A 14,152-nucleotide genomic window follows, 5' to 3' on the forward strand; every position below is an offset into this window, starting at 1 on the left:
CCGACTACAACAAAGAAATGATAATCATGTGATTTGATAGAGGTGTTAGCTAGAATCATGGTGGAATCATATTGCAATATTTAAATGTACCAAATGAACACATTATATACCTTAAACCTGTACAGTGTTATATGTCAATTATATCTAAAAAAAATCAGAAAAAAAATCCTTAGATTTTTGGCTTGCACAACTAAGTGGATGAGCCCTAAAAGGCTGAAGGGAAACAGATCAACAGTTCTGTTTTGAAATTACTAAATTTAAGAATCATATTTGACATCCAGGTAGTCAGTAAGACAAGAATCTGGATCTCAAGAGATAGTTCAATACCAAGGATATGAATTTGGAAATTACCAGCGCTGAAGTGATATATAAAACCTAGAAATTAGATGTAATCATCCTGGGAAAAAGTGAATCAACATTATTATTCAGTTATGGCACAATAATTGAGTAAAAGATATGATATATTTTTTTGGTGGTCTACCACGTACTCATAGATACCTTGGTGATTGTGTAACATAATGACACACATATTATAATCTTCTGGCTCCCAGATTGGGAATTGAATGATATAATGATAAGGGTAACTCTAATTAGAATGACCCTTATTAATATGCGTTAACTTAGTAACAGGGAAAATTGTGATACAATTGATGTTATTCACTATTCCTTGCCTTATTAGGAGGATGTGGAATGTACAGAAGTATATCAAGTATCAAAATTATAGTAGCTGCAGACTAGTAGGCAGTTTCTGGTTCTTGTTCTTGGAATAAATACAATATGTGCTTGTTTGAAAAATTGCCTTAAAGCAGATTTTTCCATTTTTTAATATCAGCTTTTTCTCTTTTATTGTCCACAGAGGTAACTAATTTAGTTTATGATGGGTGTTATTCTTGGGTGAATGGGAAAGCAGCTCTTTTCAGTTCTTCACTAAGATTATAAAAATGCAGCACCACCTGAAACTGGTCCTGTATCTTCTTGTATATAGTGGTGAGACTTAGGTAGGAGAAGTATAAGTGTAATTACTAGGGACCAGAATCTGACTTTCTAATTTGGCATTGGTGTGATCACACATCATCAATGAGATACAATGTGAGATTTGGAGCCAGAGTTGTGGGTTCAAAGTTTGGGTTTATCACTATCTGGTTATATGACCTTAAAGGTGACTTAATTATTCCCTTGAGTCCCAGTTTCCTTACTAAAATGAGAACAACAGTAAGTAACTTTTGTTCATACTTTGAGTGTTATATAAGATAATACAGTACCTCATACCACCTAGACAAATGCTAAATGTCTACTGGCTGTCATTTATAATTCAGATTTAGTCAGTTACATCTGTTCTAGTTGTCTGCTATCTCCATAAGACCCTAAATTCCACAGTCCTTGTTTCTCTTTCTTCTCCTTTTCAGAAAACCACTTTATTGAGATAGGGTTGACATACAATATGCTGTATATATTTATCATGTCAGTCTGATGAATTTGGAGGTAAGCATACATCCACGAATTACCACAATCCATGTCATAAACACATCTATAACCTCCAAAATTTCCTACTACCCTCTTTTAGCACTCTCAGAAAAATTTTAAGAATGCAATATAGTATTCTTAACTATAGACACTATGCTATACAGCAGACCTTGAGGTCTGATCCATCTTGGGAACTAAAATTTTGTTCCCTTTGATGAATACCTCCCTGTTTCCCCTTGTCCCTACCTCCTGGCAACCACCATTCAACTCTGCTTTTCTGAGTTTGACCATTTTAGATTTCTCATATATCTTACTTTTAAAATTGAAGGATGTGTCAGTTATCTATTTGTTGCCTCAGTTTTACATCTACCCTTCATTGCTCTACTTATGATGTGGAGCATTTTTCCCTTGACATCTTGTACAATATTAAGTTTTGTTGCTGGAGGGCACTGGAAGGATACTGGGGGAGGAATAGGCTTTCTTTTTGGTTCTTAGTGTGCTCTGCTTAAATGCTTATGCAGTGCATGATGGGAACAACAGGGCAACGGGGCCAGAGCTTACTTCTCCATGGCCAGCATTCCTCAGCATCCCAGGTAATAGCTTCTCATTGGGCCATTCCTGTAGAGAGTTTTCCAGTGATCTGTGTAGCATGGAACTTCTCTGTGGACAGCCTTGCTTGGTTCTTAAGAGGGCAGCTTCCCAGCTCACCAGCTCTGCAGGGGACTTTGCTATGAGTCCTGAGGTGCAACACCTCCTGGTGAAGTCTTCCTCCGGTGAGTTTCACCAACATGGCACTGAGTGAACACTATTCAGGAACTACTGCTGTATGCTCTCCAACAAAGTTGGATCTCAGCCCTGGGGGGCTTTTTTGGGTGTGTTTTACCATCCTTAGGTGCTGTGCCTCAGCCCTAGAGGTAATAGTTGCTACATTTGTCTTCTAGTTATTTACTCCTTAGAGTTCTCTTTACCCATTAGTAGGTAATCTCTTGTTATAGCTACTAAGACTTTATATTAAGCTTTCCCTGTTCAAGTTATTGAGTGTTTTCTGTCTCCTGACTAAAACCTGATGGATAAAAGGTAAAACTTACATCTTTTTTGAAAGGGAGATAGGGAGGGGGAGAGGGAGAGACCAGGGAGAGGAGCAGAAGGAAAGGGAGAGGGAGAGAGAGAGAATCCCAAGCAGGCCCCACAACCAGCACAGAGCCTGACTTGGGGCTTGATCTCAAGATTCTGAGCTGAAATCAAGAGTAAGGCACTTAACTGACTGAGCCACCCAGATACCCCCCGTAAGTGCTCAGATCTTAAGTGACTATTCACTGTGTAATTATGCAAAGATACCAATATTTCCATCTCCCCACAAAATCCTGTTGTGTTTATTTATTCTCCTATTATTTCTGAATTTTGACTATTATGCAGAAAGCTGCCATAAAGCATCTTGTACAAGTTTTTTTTTTTTTTTTTGTGGACATGTGAATTTTCTTTTCCTTGGATAAATACCCAGGAATAGAATTGCTGGATCATAAGGTTGATCTATGTTTAACTTTTTATGAAACTTCCAATTTTTCCTCCCATAAGCAATGTATAAGAATCCTAGTTGCTCAATGTCCTTTTCAAAACTATTTGGTATTTTTATAGGAAAGGCTGAAAGGCTCAGAGGTTATGAAAGCTGTCTTTGGCTGGCTTAGTCTCAGAGTTATTCTTTCCTTTCTCATTCCTTCTGATCATTCCATAGTCCACTCCTTGGGAATGATTACGTACTTAAATTCTAGTATTTCATAACTTTCCCTTCGTCCTTGCACCCAAGCACTTTATTTTTGGATCCATCTGTTATAACTTTTATTGCATTTTATGTTGTTATAGTGATTTGTGAATAAGTTTCTTCCTCTCTTCTGCTAAAGTGTGAATTCTCTGAAAGCATGAACTATATATGGTTTATTCATCTTAATTTTCTCCCATGCATGATATGCATTTTAGACAGTAAATGTTTAATTGATATTAATTGGATTAGCATCTATTCATATGCTCAAAACAGTAAATATTTTCAGATCCTTAGTGACCACCTCCCTAGTCAGTTGGATATTTTCTGTTTTGAGTCTAATTCTGGTATTCTTAATTAGTGTATTGGGAAGTTCTGATGAGCTCTTTAGGGTGGTTGCCTCCACTGAACTCTTTTTTTTTTTCTATCTTTTTTTTCATCCATGGAAATCGCAGCGGGAAGGAACATTGGCCAAAATCTTGATAGCAGCTCTATGAGAGACCCTAAAACAGAGAACTTAGGTAAACCACGGCCAGATTCCTGACCTACAAACATTGTAGAATAACAAATGTCTATTATTTTTAACTGCTAAGTTTATGATAATTTTGTTACTCAGCAATATATGATTAATACAATCAGTAACTATATTTATTTTTTAAATTTTTATTTATTACAAAAAGTTATGCCAATTTTTTAAATTTTTATTTATTTATAATAGTCACACAGAGAGAGAGAGAGAGAGAGAGAGAGAGAGTCAGAGACACAGGTAGAGGGAGAAGCAGGCTCCATGCACCGGGAGCCCGATGTGGGATTTGATCCCGGGTCTCTAGGATCACACCCTGGGCCAAAGGCAGGCGCCAAACTGCTGAGCCACTCGGGATCCCCTCAGTAACTATCTTTATTCCATTCTTTTAGGTTAGGTTAGTTGAATGACCCAGGAGTATCAGTTTTGTCACAGTATCATGCTCTTGTTTGGAGCTCAAGCTTGATTCTGTACCAAAACACTCCAGGGGTATATTTTCAAGTAGCACAGGGTGTTTGAAATTAATCTAATAAGATAAATTATTGGATTTTATATCCAGAATTTATATTCAGAATTACCCACCCCCTTTTTCAAATATTTATTGAGCACTGAATATTTTGGAACATGAAGGGACAAAGCTAGATTAATTCCATCTAGATAGATAGTGTTGATATTTACAACCAGACAGAGTTTCACACACAGGGGTAAGACAGACACTGAAAAAAGGATACAACTTGATTGGATGAAAATGAATAGAAAATTAATAGAACTGACAGAGAGAATGGAGAAAAGGGATGAATATGGTAGATATATTGGGAAGTATAAGAGGACATATTTGACAACTACTTGAATTGGAGGCAGGAAGAAGAAAGAGCTCAAGCAAGACTTTGTGTTATGTTGCCAGGTTGTCTGGGAGGACAGAGGTCTTTTACAGAAACATAAAAGTTCAGAGAAGTAGCTTGGAATGGGTAGGGAGAAAATACGTGCTGAAATGTTAGTTTTTCTTTGTCTGTATCTTGGCTATTGTAAATAATTGTTGCAATGGACCTGGGGTACATATATCTTTTTGACTTACTGTTTTCATTTTCTTCAAATAAATACCCAGAGGAAGAATTGCTGAAATGTATGGTAGTTCTAGTTTTAACTTTTTTGAGGCACCTCAATACTATTTTCCATAATGGCTGCACCAATTTACCTTCCAACCAACGGCACATGAGGGTCCCACATACTCACCAACACTTGTTATTTTTATCTTTTTGACAGCAGCCATTCTAACAGGTATGAATGATATCTCATTGTGGTTTTGATTTGCGGAAATGAGAACTTTCAAACACCACTAAGGTATTTATTGGTTGGCATAACTTTTTGTAAGTACAGTTTTGCAAAATTAACTAAGAACTCTAAATATTGTCTCTCTTCTGAAATTCTACTTCTAGAGTTTAATTCTATGAAAATAATAAGATTTGAAATATACAATTATATATTTCTATTTATATTAACAAAAAATTGAAAATCAACTAAACATTCAACAGCAGGGGGATTATTAAATTTGTCCATTTGGACAAATTCCTAGAAAATACAAACTACCAAAACTGAAACAGAAATAAATAGAAAATTGAACAGGCCTATAACCAGCAAAGAAATTGAATCAGTGATCAAAAATCTCCTAACAAACAAGTCCAGGGCTGGATGGCTTCCCATGAGAATTATACCTGGCATTTAAAGAAGAGTTACTACCTATTCTTCTCAAATTGAAGAAAAACTTCTAGATTCATTCTCCAAGGCCAGCAGTACCTTGATTCCCAAACAAGACAAAGATACTACTAAAAAGGAGAATTACAAGCCAATATCTCTGATTAACATGGATGCAAAAATTCTCAACAAGATACTAGCAAATTGAATTCAGCAGTACATTAAAAGAATTATTCACCACAATCAAGTGGGATTTATTCCTGGGCTGAAGAAGGGGTTCAATATTTGCAAATCAATCGTGATTAAGCACATTGATAAAAGAAAGGATAAGAACCATATGATCCTCTCAATAAATACAGAAAAAAACATTTGATAAAGTACAGCATCCTTTCTTGATAAAAACCTACAACAAAGTAGGGATAAAGGAAACTTACCTCAACATCATAAAGGCCATATACAAAAGACCCACAGCTAATATCAGTTCAATAGGGAAAAGCCGAGAGCTTTTCCCCTACAGTTAAAAATAAGACAGAGACATCCACTCTCACCACTGTTATTTAACATAGGACAGGAAGTCCTAGCCTCAGCATTCAGACAACAAAATAGAAGGCATCCAAATTGGCAAGGAAGAAGTCAAACTTTCACTATTCACAGATGACATGATACTCTATGTAGAAAACCTGAAAGAGGGCAGCCTGGGTGGCTTAGCGGTTTAGCGCCGCCTTCAGCCCAGGGCCTGATCCTGGAGACTCGGGATCGAGTTCTGCGTCAGGCTCCCTGCATGGAGCTTGCTTCTCCCTCTGCCTGTGTCTCCATCTCTCTCTCTCTCTCTGTGTCATGAATAAATAAATAAAATCTTAAAAAAAATAAAAAGAAAACCTGAAAGACTCCACCAATAGTTGCTAGAACTAAAATGAATTCAGCAACTCACAGGTTATGAAATTAATGTACCGAAATCTATTGTACTTCTATGTACCAATAATAAAGCAACAAAAAGAGAAATCCGAATTGGTCCTATTTACAATTGCATCGAAACCACTGGGATAGCTAGCAGTAAACCTAGCCAAAGAGGTAAAAGATCTATATTCTGAAAACTATGGAACCCTTATGAAAGAAATGGAAGAGGACACAAAGAAATGGGAAAACATTCCATGTTCATGGATTAGATGAAGAAACTTAGTTAAAATGTCTCTACTACCCAAAGGAATCTATACTTTCAATGCAATCTCTATCAAAACACCAACAGCATTTTTCACAGAGTTAGAACAAACAATCCTAAAATTTGTTTTGGAACCACAAAAGACCCTGAATAGCTCAAATGATCCTGAAAAAGAAAATCAAGCTGGAGGCATCACGATTTCAGACTTCAAGCCATATCACAAAGCTGTAATCATTTAGACAGTATGGTACTGGCACAAAAACAGACATATAGATCTATGGAACAGAATAGAAAACCCAGAAATGGACCCACAGCTATATGGGCAATTAATTCAACAAAGCAGGAAAGAATATCCAATGGAAAAAAAATCTCTTCAACAATGCTGCTGGGAAAACTGGACAGAAACACGCTGAAGAATGAAACTGGATCCCTTTCTTAATCATACACAAAAATAAATTCAAAATGGATGAAAGACCTAAATGTGAGATAGGAAACTATGAAAATCTTAGAGAACATAGGCAGCAATCTCTTTGACTTCTGCTGTAGCAGCTTCTTACTAGACACATCTCCAGAGGCAAGGGAAACAAAAGCAAAGATGAACTATTGGGACTTCATTAAGATAAAAAACTTCTAACAGCAAAGGAAATAATCAGCAAAACTAAAAGGAAGTGTATGGAATGGAGAAGATACTTGCAAATGATTATCTGATAAAAGTTAGTATCTAAAATCTATAAAGAAATTATGAAGCTCAATACCCCCAAAATAAATAATCCAGTGAAAAAATGGGCAGAAGACAGGAATAGACATTGTTTGAAGGAAGATATCCAGATGGCTAACAGACACATGAAAAGATGACATACCACTTCCCACCGGTCAGAACAGATAAAATTAACAACACAGGAAACTATAGATGTTGGTGAGAATGTGGAGAAAGGAGAACCCTCATACACTGTTATTGAGAGTGCAAACTGGTGCAGCCACTCTGGAAAACAGTAATGAAGGTCCCTCATAAAGTTAAACATAGAACTACTGCATGATCCAGCAGTTGTACTTCTAGGTATTTATCCAGAAGATACAAAAATACAGATTCAATGTTTATAGCAGCATTGTTCAACAATAGCCAAACTATGGAAAGAGCCCAAATGTCCATCAGTTGATGAGTGGATAAGGATATATTTCATTATGTACACATAATGCATACACATAATGCGTACATAGTGGAATATTATTCAGGCATCAAAAAGAAAGAAATCTTGCCATTTGCAGTGATGTGGATGAAGCTTGAATAGATTATGCTAAGCGAAAAAGTCAGTCAGAGAAAGACAAATACCATATAATTTCACTCATATGTGGAATTTAAGAAACAAAACAGATTAACACAGGAGAAGGGAAAAAAAGAGAGGGGGAAGCAAACCATAAGAGGTTCTTAACTATAAAGAACAAACAAGATTGATGGAGAGAGGTGGGTGGAGAATGGGCTAAATGAGTTATTGGTATTAAGGAAGGCACTTGTGATGGGCACTGAGTATTATACGAAAGTGATGAATCCCTGAATTCTACTCCTGAAACCAATGTTACACTATCTGTGAACTGACTAGAATTTAAACAAAAAAATTTAAACAACAACAACAAAAAAGAATAGTTAAAGACATGGGACAAAGTTTATCATGGTATTAGGGGAAAAGCATGATACATGTATAATATGGTTCAATTTAGTGTATTGGAGAAATACATGTATCATACTTTTATGTTTTACCCCATTCACACCTTGCTTGAAAGAAACAAAGTAAATGACTTTTTCTGGGTGGTGAGATTATGCTTTTTTTATTTTTTCTTTATCTTTTTGGTATTTTCTAAATTAATGTTAGGGCATTTTTCTTTTATGATCAGAAAACTTTATAATAAAATCTGACTAGTGGCTGAATTTTGGTTTATCAGATATATATTTGATTTTACATTTCTGTCATTTTCAAAATCAAGATCAAAGCACTCAAAATCAATTGCACTCCTATATGTTTGCTAAAATAATTTGGATATAAGTTTAGTTATTATTATTATTATTTTAAAGATTTATTGTTTATTTTAGAGAGAGAGTATGTGAGCAGGTGGTGGGGGCAGAGGAAGAGAGAATCCTCAGACTCTGTGCTGAGTATAGAGCTTAATCCCAGGACCTTGAGATCATGACCTGAACCAAAATCAAAAGTTGGGTGCTTAACTGACTGAGCCACTCAGGTGTCCCAAGCTTAGCTTATTAGTTTACATTTTTATATTACCATCTACCTTAATTTATAGGATAGTTTTAGAATTGAAAGTTTTAGAATTGTTTTTAAATATGTTTTATAAACATATTTTAAAAAACATTTTTCCTGCTTTATTCTGTATATTTTATTGGTTCTCCTAATAACCAGAATTTTAAAAAAGAATAGAATAGTAATTTTGCAGGTGCTGGGATGTGGGAAAATTGGGGAGATGTTGCTCAAAGGGCACAGACTTAATTAGAAGATGAGTAAGTTCTAGAGATCTAATGTGTAACATTGTGATTATAGTCAACAATGCTGTATTATATACTTCAAGGTTGCTAAGAGGTTACATATTAAATGTTTTCACCACAAAATAGAAATGATAATTCTGTGACAAGATGGACTTGTTAGCTAAGACTATGGTGGCAGTCATATTGCACTACAGAAGTAGATCAATCAATATGTCATATGCCTTAATCTTACACAATGTTATGTATCAATTACGTTTTAGTCAAATGAAAGAATTTTTATATTATAGATATTTCTTATAGATGTATGCAAAGGATACACAAATAAATTGTGGTGGTTTTAAATATTTCCACAAGTTATTTTATATCTTCAAAAGGTGGAGTCCAATTCATTTTCCCTTGAGTGTGAACTGGACTGTTTTCTAATATATAGAAAACAGAAATGGTGATGTGAGACTTCAGAGACTAGGTCATGAAAGGCACTGTGACTTCTTAATTTCTCTTGAATTGCTCTGGGTGAAGTTAGTTGACATGAGCAGAAGTCCATGTGCATGAGGAGCTAAGACCTTCTGCCAGTAGCCAATGAAGAACCAAGGCCTCCAGCCAACAGCCATATGAGTGTGTCTTTTTGGAAGTGGATCCTTCAGTCCTGTCAACCTTTGGATGTCTGCATCACAACCAACATTTTGACTGTAACTTCATGAGAGATGCAGAGCCAGGAAAAGTCGCTTCTGGATCTGACCTTTAGAAACTCCTATGAGATAATAAATGTTTCTTGTTTTAAGCCACTAAAATTTGGGAAGAATTTGTAATGACATTATAGATAACTAACACAAATATATTTCTGTATGATTAATACATTATTAGATAATGATTTATTACATTATTTGTTCATCATTATGCTCTTACTGTATAACAACCCTATGTTAAATATTTCACCTGTACTATCTGATTTGATTTTCATTGGAATCTAACAATGTAGGCTCAATTATACATCCTTATTTTACAGGGAGGAAATTGAGTCTTAGAGAGTAGCCTGCTTAAGTAGGTGAGAAAGCCAGGATTATAATGCAGAAGTCCATGCTAGATTGATTCATTCTTCAGATAGTTGGAGTAAATCTCTTATTAGTGTTTTTGAGAAAGTGAGATGTAAAGCCTTATATGCTCCACATTCTGATGATTGAAATGCTATTTTATTCTTTTACATATCATATGCTTTGAGCTTCTGAGGTCTGCTTCTTTTTTTGTCAGTGCTAACCAAAACACAGGCCTTCCTAATCATGAATAAAAGAAGACAATGTGATATAAGAAGAAAATGTTTGTTTTTTTCTTTCCCTGCACTTGCAGAGAAAACTAGAAACTATTCTTGCTTATTTTAATTTTAGATAAGGATTTTTATAAGATACCCGGGCTTCAGAGATTATTGTTAACTACTGTTGTTGGTAACCTTTAATTTCAGAAAGGTCAGTAATTTTGATTGGTTGTTTACTTAATAATGTGTTGCCTTGGTAATAAATTTGATGGAGATGTAAATTTTTTCTAAAAGGCATAAAACTTGTGAAGTCTCTGTGAAATCTGAAGGAGATTATTGTTATTTCTCTCTTATTTCATGTGCTTGAGGTAAAATAAAATTACAGATTTTATATTTAAATAAAAAGTTTGAGAATCTCGCCTTATTTAAATTTAACAACAGGTATACTTCCATAGTATATTTCTTAGTCTTTATTTATTTGAGAAAGTCTTTCTGTTGCTCTCACAAATGATTAATTACTTGAATGGATATACAATTCCTAGAGTCACAGCTTTGACCCACTAAGCATTCAGTAGACTTTGATTATTCTACTCTCTTCTTAAACACTTCCAATTTTTAAAAAATTGGAACACTTATAATTCCTAGCTGGCTCTTTGTCTTCTACCCTCCACATGTATTGTCTTCTCTCATTATTTTATTCTTTTTGTTCTCCTTCCAGGATTCTCATTTTTGTCTTTAGTACTGATTTGTTGGGGTTGGGTGGTCTTTTCTTCTGTTTCAGAGTAGAGTAGGTGATATGTGGTTCAATAATGTATTTCTCAATTCATCTTGCCTGGTGATGCCTTTAGTGGCAATTCCACCCGGATTTTCCAGGATCTTTTCTTAACATTTGATCTCAAAGTCAACTTTTACATTTTTGTGCCCTCAAGAATACTTTATTAGGAAGTTAAGAAGAAGCTTATCGGTTCTTTCTCCTGGCACCTTGGAGGTGGTAGGCTGCTTCAGGATGAAGCGAAGCATCTCTTTCCCAGCTACTGACTGCCAGAAACTCATTGAAGTGGAGGATGAATGCAAACTTTGTACCTTTTATGAGAAGCATTTAGCCATAGAAGTTGCTGCTGATACTCTGGGTGAAGAATGGAAGGGTCACATGGTCCAAATCAGTGCGGAAGCCAAATAAGGCTTCTGCATGAAGCAGGTTGTCTTGACCCATGGCCATGTCCACCTGCTGCCAAGTAAGGGGCATTCCTACTATACACCAAGGAGGACTGGAGAGGAAAGTGCAAATATGTTAGGGGTTGCATGTGGATGCCAATCTCAGTGTTCTCAACTTGGTTATTGCAAAAAAAGGGGAAAAAGGATATTCCTGGAATCACCAATACTACTGTGCCTTGTTGCCTGGGGCCCAAAAGAGCTAGCACAATCCACAAACTTTTCAGTTTCTCTAAAGAATATGATGTTCCCCAGCATGTTGTGAGAAAGCCCCTAAACAAAGAAGGTAAGAAACCTAGAACCAAAGCACCCAAGACTCAGTGTCTTGTTATTCCAGGTGTCCTCCAACACAAACGTTGGTGTGTTGCTTTGAAGAAACAGTGCACTAACAAAAATAAGGTAGAGGATGCAGAATATGCTAAACCTTTGGCCAAGAGAATGAAGGAGGCCAAAGAAAACCACCAGGAACAGACTGCTGAGAGACAGAGGTTGTCTTCTCTGAGAGCTGCTACCTTAAATCTGAGTCCAGTCAAAAATGAGATTTTCTGAGTGCAAATAAAGAAGATCAGACATTTTAAAAAATTATTTATTTATTTATTCATGAGATACACACACACACACAGAGGCAGAGACACAGGCAGAGGGAGAAGCAGACCTCATGCAGGGAGCACAATGTGGGACTCCATCCCAGGACTCGATTCCAGGACTTGATCCGGGAACTCCAGGATCACGCCCTGGGCCAAAGGCAGGCGCTAAACCACTGAGCCACTCTGGGATCCCCAAGATCAGACATTAAAAAAAGAAGCAGCAGCTTATCAGGCTTCCATCACCATGTAGAATCTTTCACCATGTTAAGTCCAAATTCAGTAATGTAAAATGCTTATAAGCTTCAAAATGATTAATAGGTCACACTTTTCCAAACATCTCTTTAGATATTTATTTTTCATTTCTTCATTCATCCATATTCATTAGGATATAAACATCTCACCTTCCACCTTTCCCCGACTGATTTTGTTATTTAAGAGAGAGAGGGAAAGAGGGAGGGGCAGAGGCAGACAGAGGGAGAAGCAGATTCCTCACCAAGCAGGGAGCCCAATGTGCGGCTTGATCCCAGAACCCTGAGATCATGATTTGAGCCAAAGGCAGATGCTTAATTGACTGAGCACCCAGGTGCCCTATTAGCAATGTATTTTTATTAATATAAAGTTTTAAAAAGTCTTTTGACCTCTGTCCTGGGAATTAGGAACTCTCACTATTTGATCTTTCTGAAACTTTTGCTTCCTAGGATAAAAAAAATTAATCATGATTTTATAAATTTCTTATTTTTGAACAAGGTTTAAATTTGCAAATAGTCGTAAAAATAATCTTTCATTAACTTTCTAACAATCTTGCATAAATGCTTGAAGAAAAATACACTGCATCATAAACATGTTCCTTTGTGTGAATTTCAGATTAAGAAAGATAGATTGATTATCTTATATGTTTAGAACTCTACTTCATGCAGTGCAGGATAAAAAAAGGAAACAGTTTTTGAGCTTAAACACATTCAAAACCTTGTTGGAGGAAAAAAAAACACAAAGCAATACAAGACCGTATGTAATCAATGATCAAAAAGAAAATAGAAAATTACCTCTGGGGTGACTCTGTCCACTGGCAGTTTGTTTGTTTGTTTATCTATCTATCTATCTATCTATCTATCTATTTATTTATTTGAAGATAAGGCAGGGTATTGAATGACTTTACATTTAAAAATAAAATAAAACCTGCTTTCTTCATGGGATTGTCTTTAGCCTGTGTTTATTTATTTTTTTGAAGTTTCTTTTTTTTTTTAAAGATTTTATTTATTTGATCATGAGGGACACACACAGAGAAAGAGAGAGAGAGAGAGAGAGAGAGAGAGACAGACAGAAACACAGGCAGAGGAGACGTAGGCTCCATGCAGGGAGACTCACGTGGGACTTGATCCTGGGACTCCAGAATCACTCCCTGAGCTGAGGGTAGATGCTAAACCGCTGAGTTAAACCGCTGAGCTTAAATTATACAATTTAAGCCTGTGTTTAAATTGTATAGGAGCAACATGTTTTCCAAGATGAATTGTTTAGAAAATAGTTTATGTCTCAAGGATTGTTGACTGTCTTTACATTTAACAGAATATTTAATTTCTTTCATTATTAAAAACAGAAAAGATAAAAAAGACGTTTTTGAAGCTGTGTACATTTTAAAACTTGATTTTTTTTGGACAAATAAAAAGAAATCAATATTTGTGGGTCAGAATGCCTTTAGGTTTTATGCTGCTGGGAAATTATGTATAATTTGATATTGGATTGTTAGCAGAATACCATGTTTTCATTTTCCTCCAGCTGCTTTAAACCTTGGAAAGCCACTAACAATGCTCTTCAAGAACAGCTGGACACAACAGCAGAATCTTTCTGCAGACAGGAATTTCCTGGAATAAAACTATTGACCATCGAGTGTCATGGAATAAAGTTCTCATTAGTTTCTTTCTCTTGGGTAGTTTGAGTTCTTTTTTCCTTGTTATGGAGCTAATTAAGATTATAGGAAACTAGAGCTACTTAGAAATATCTGCATGACAATACTTAGGAAAA

At 35.8% G+C, this 14,152-nt stretch overlaps 1 pseudogene; it reads left to right on the plus strand.

Moving 5' to 3' along the window:
• Positions 1–11,340: 11,340 nt before the first annotated feature.
• Positions 11,341–12,085, plus strand: LOC129512709 (40S ribosomal protein S6-like; annotated as a pseudogene).
• Positions 12,086–14,152: the final 2,067 nt, after the last annotated feature.

This window comes from Nyctereutes procyonoides, unplaced genomic scaffold (assembly GCF_905146905.1).
Source record: "Nyctereutes procyonoides isolate TBG_1078 unplaced genomic scaffold, NYPRO_anot_genome, whole genome shotgun sequence".
Taxonomy (NCBI): domain Eukaryota; kingdom Metazoa; phylum Chordata; class Mammalia; order Carnivora; family Canidae; genus Nyctereutes; species Nyctereutes procyonoides.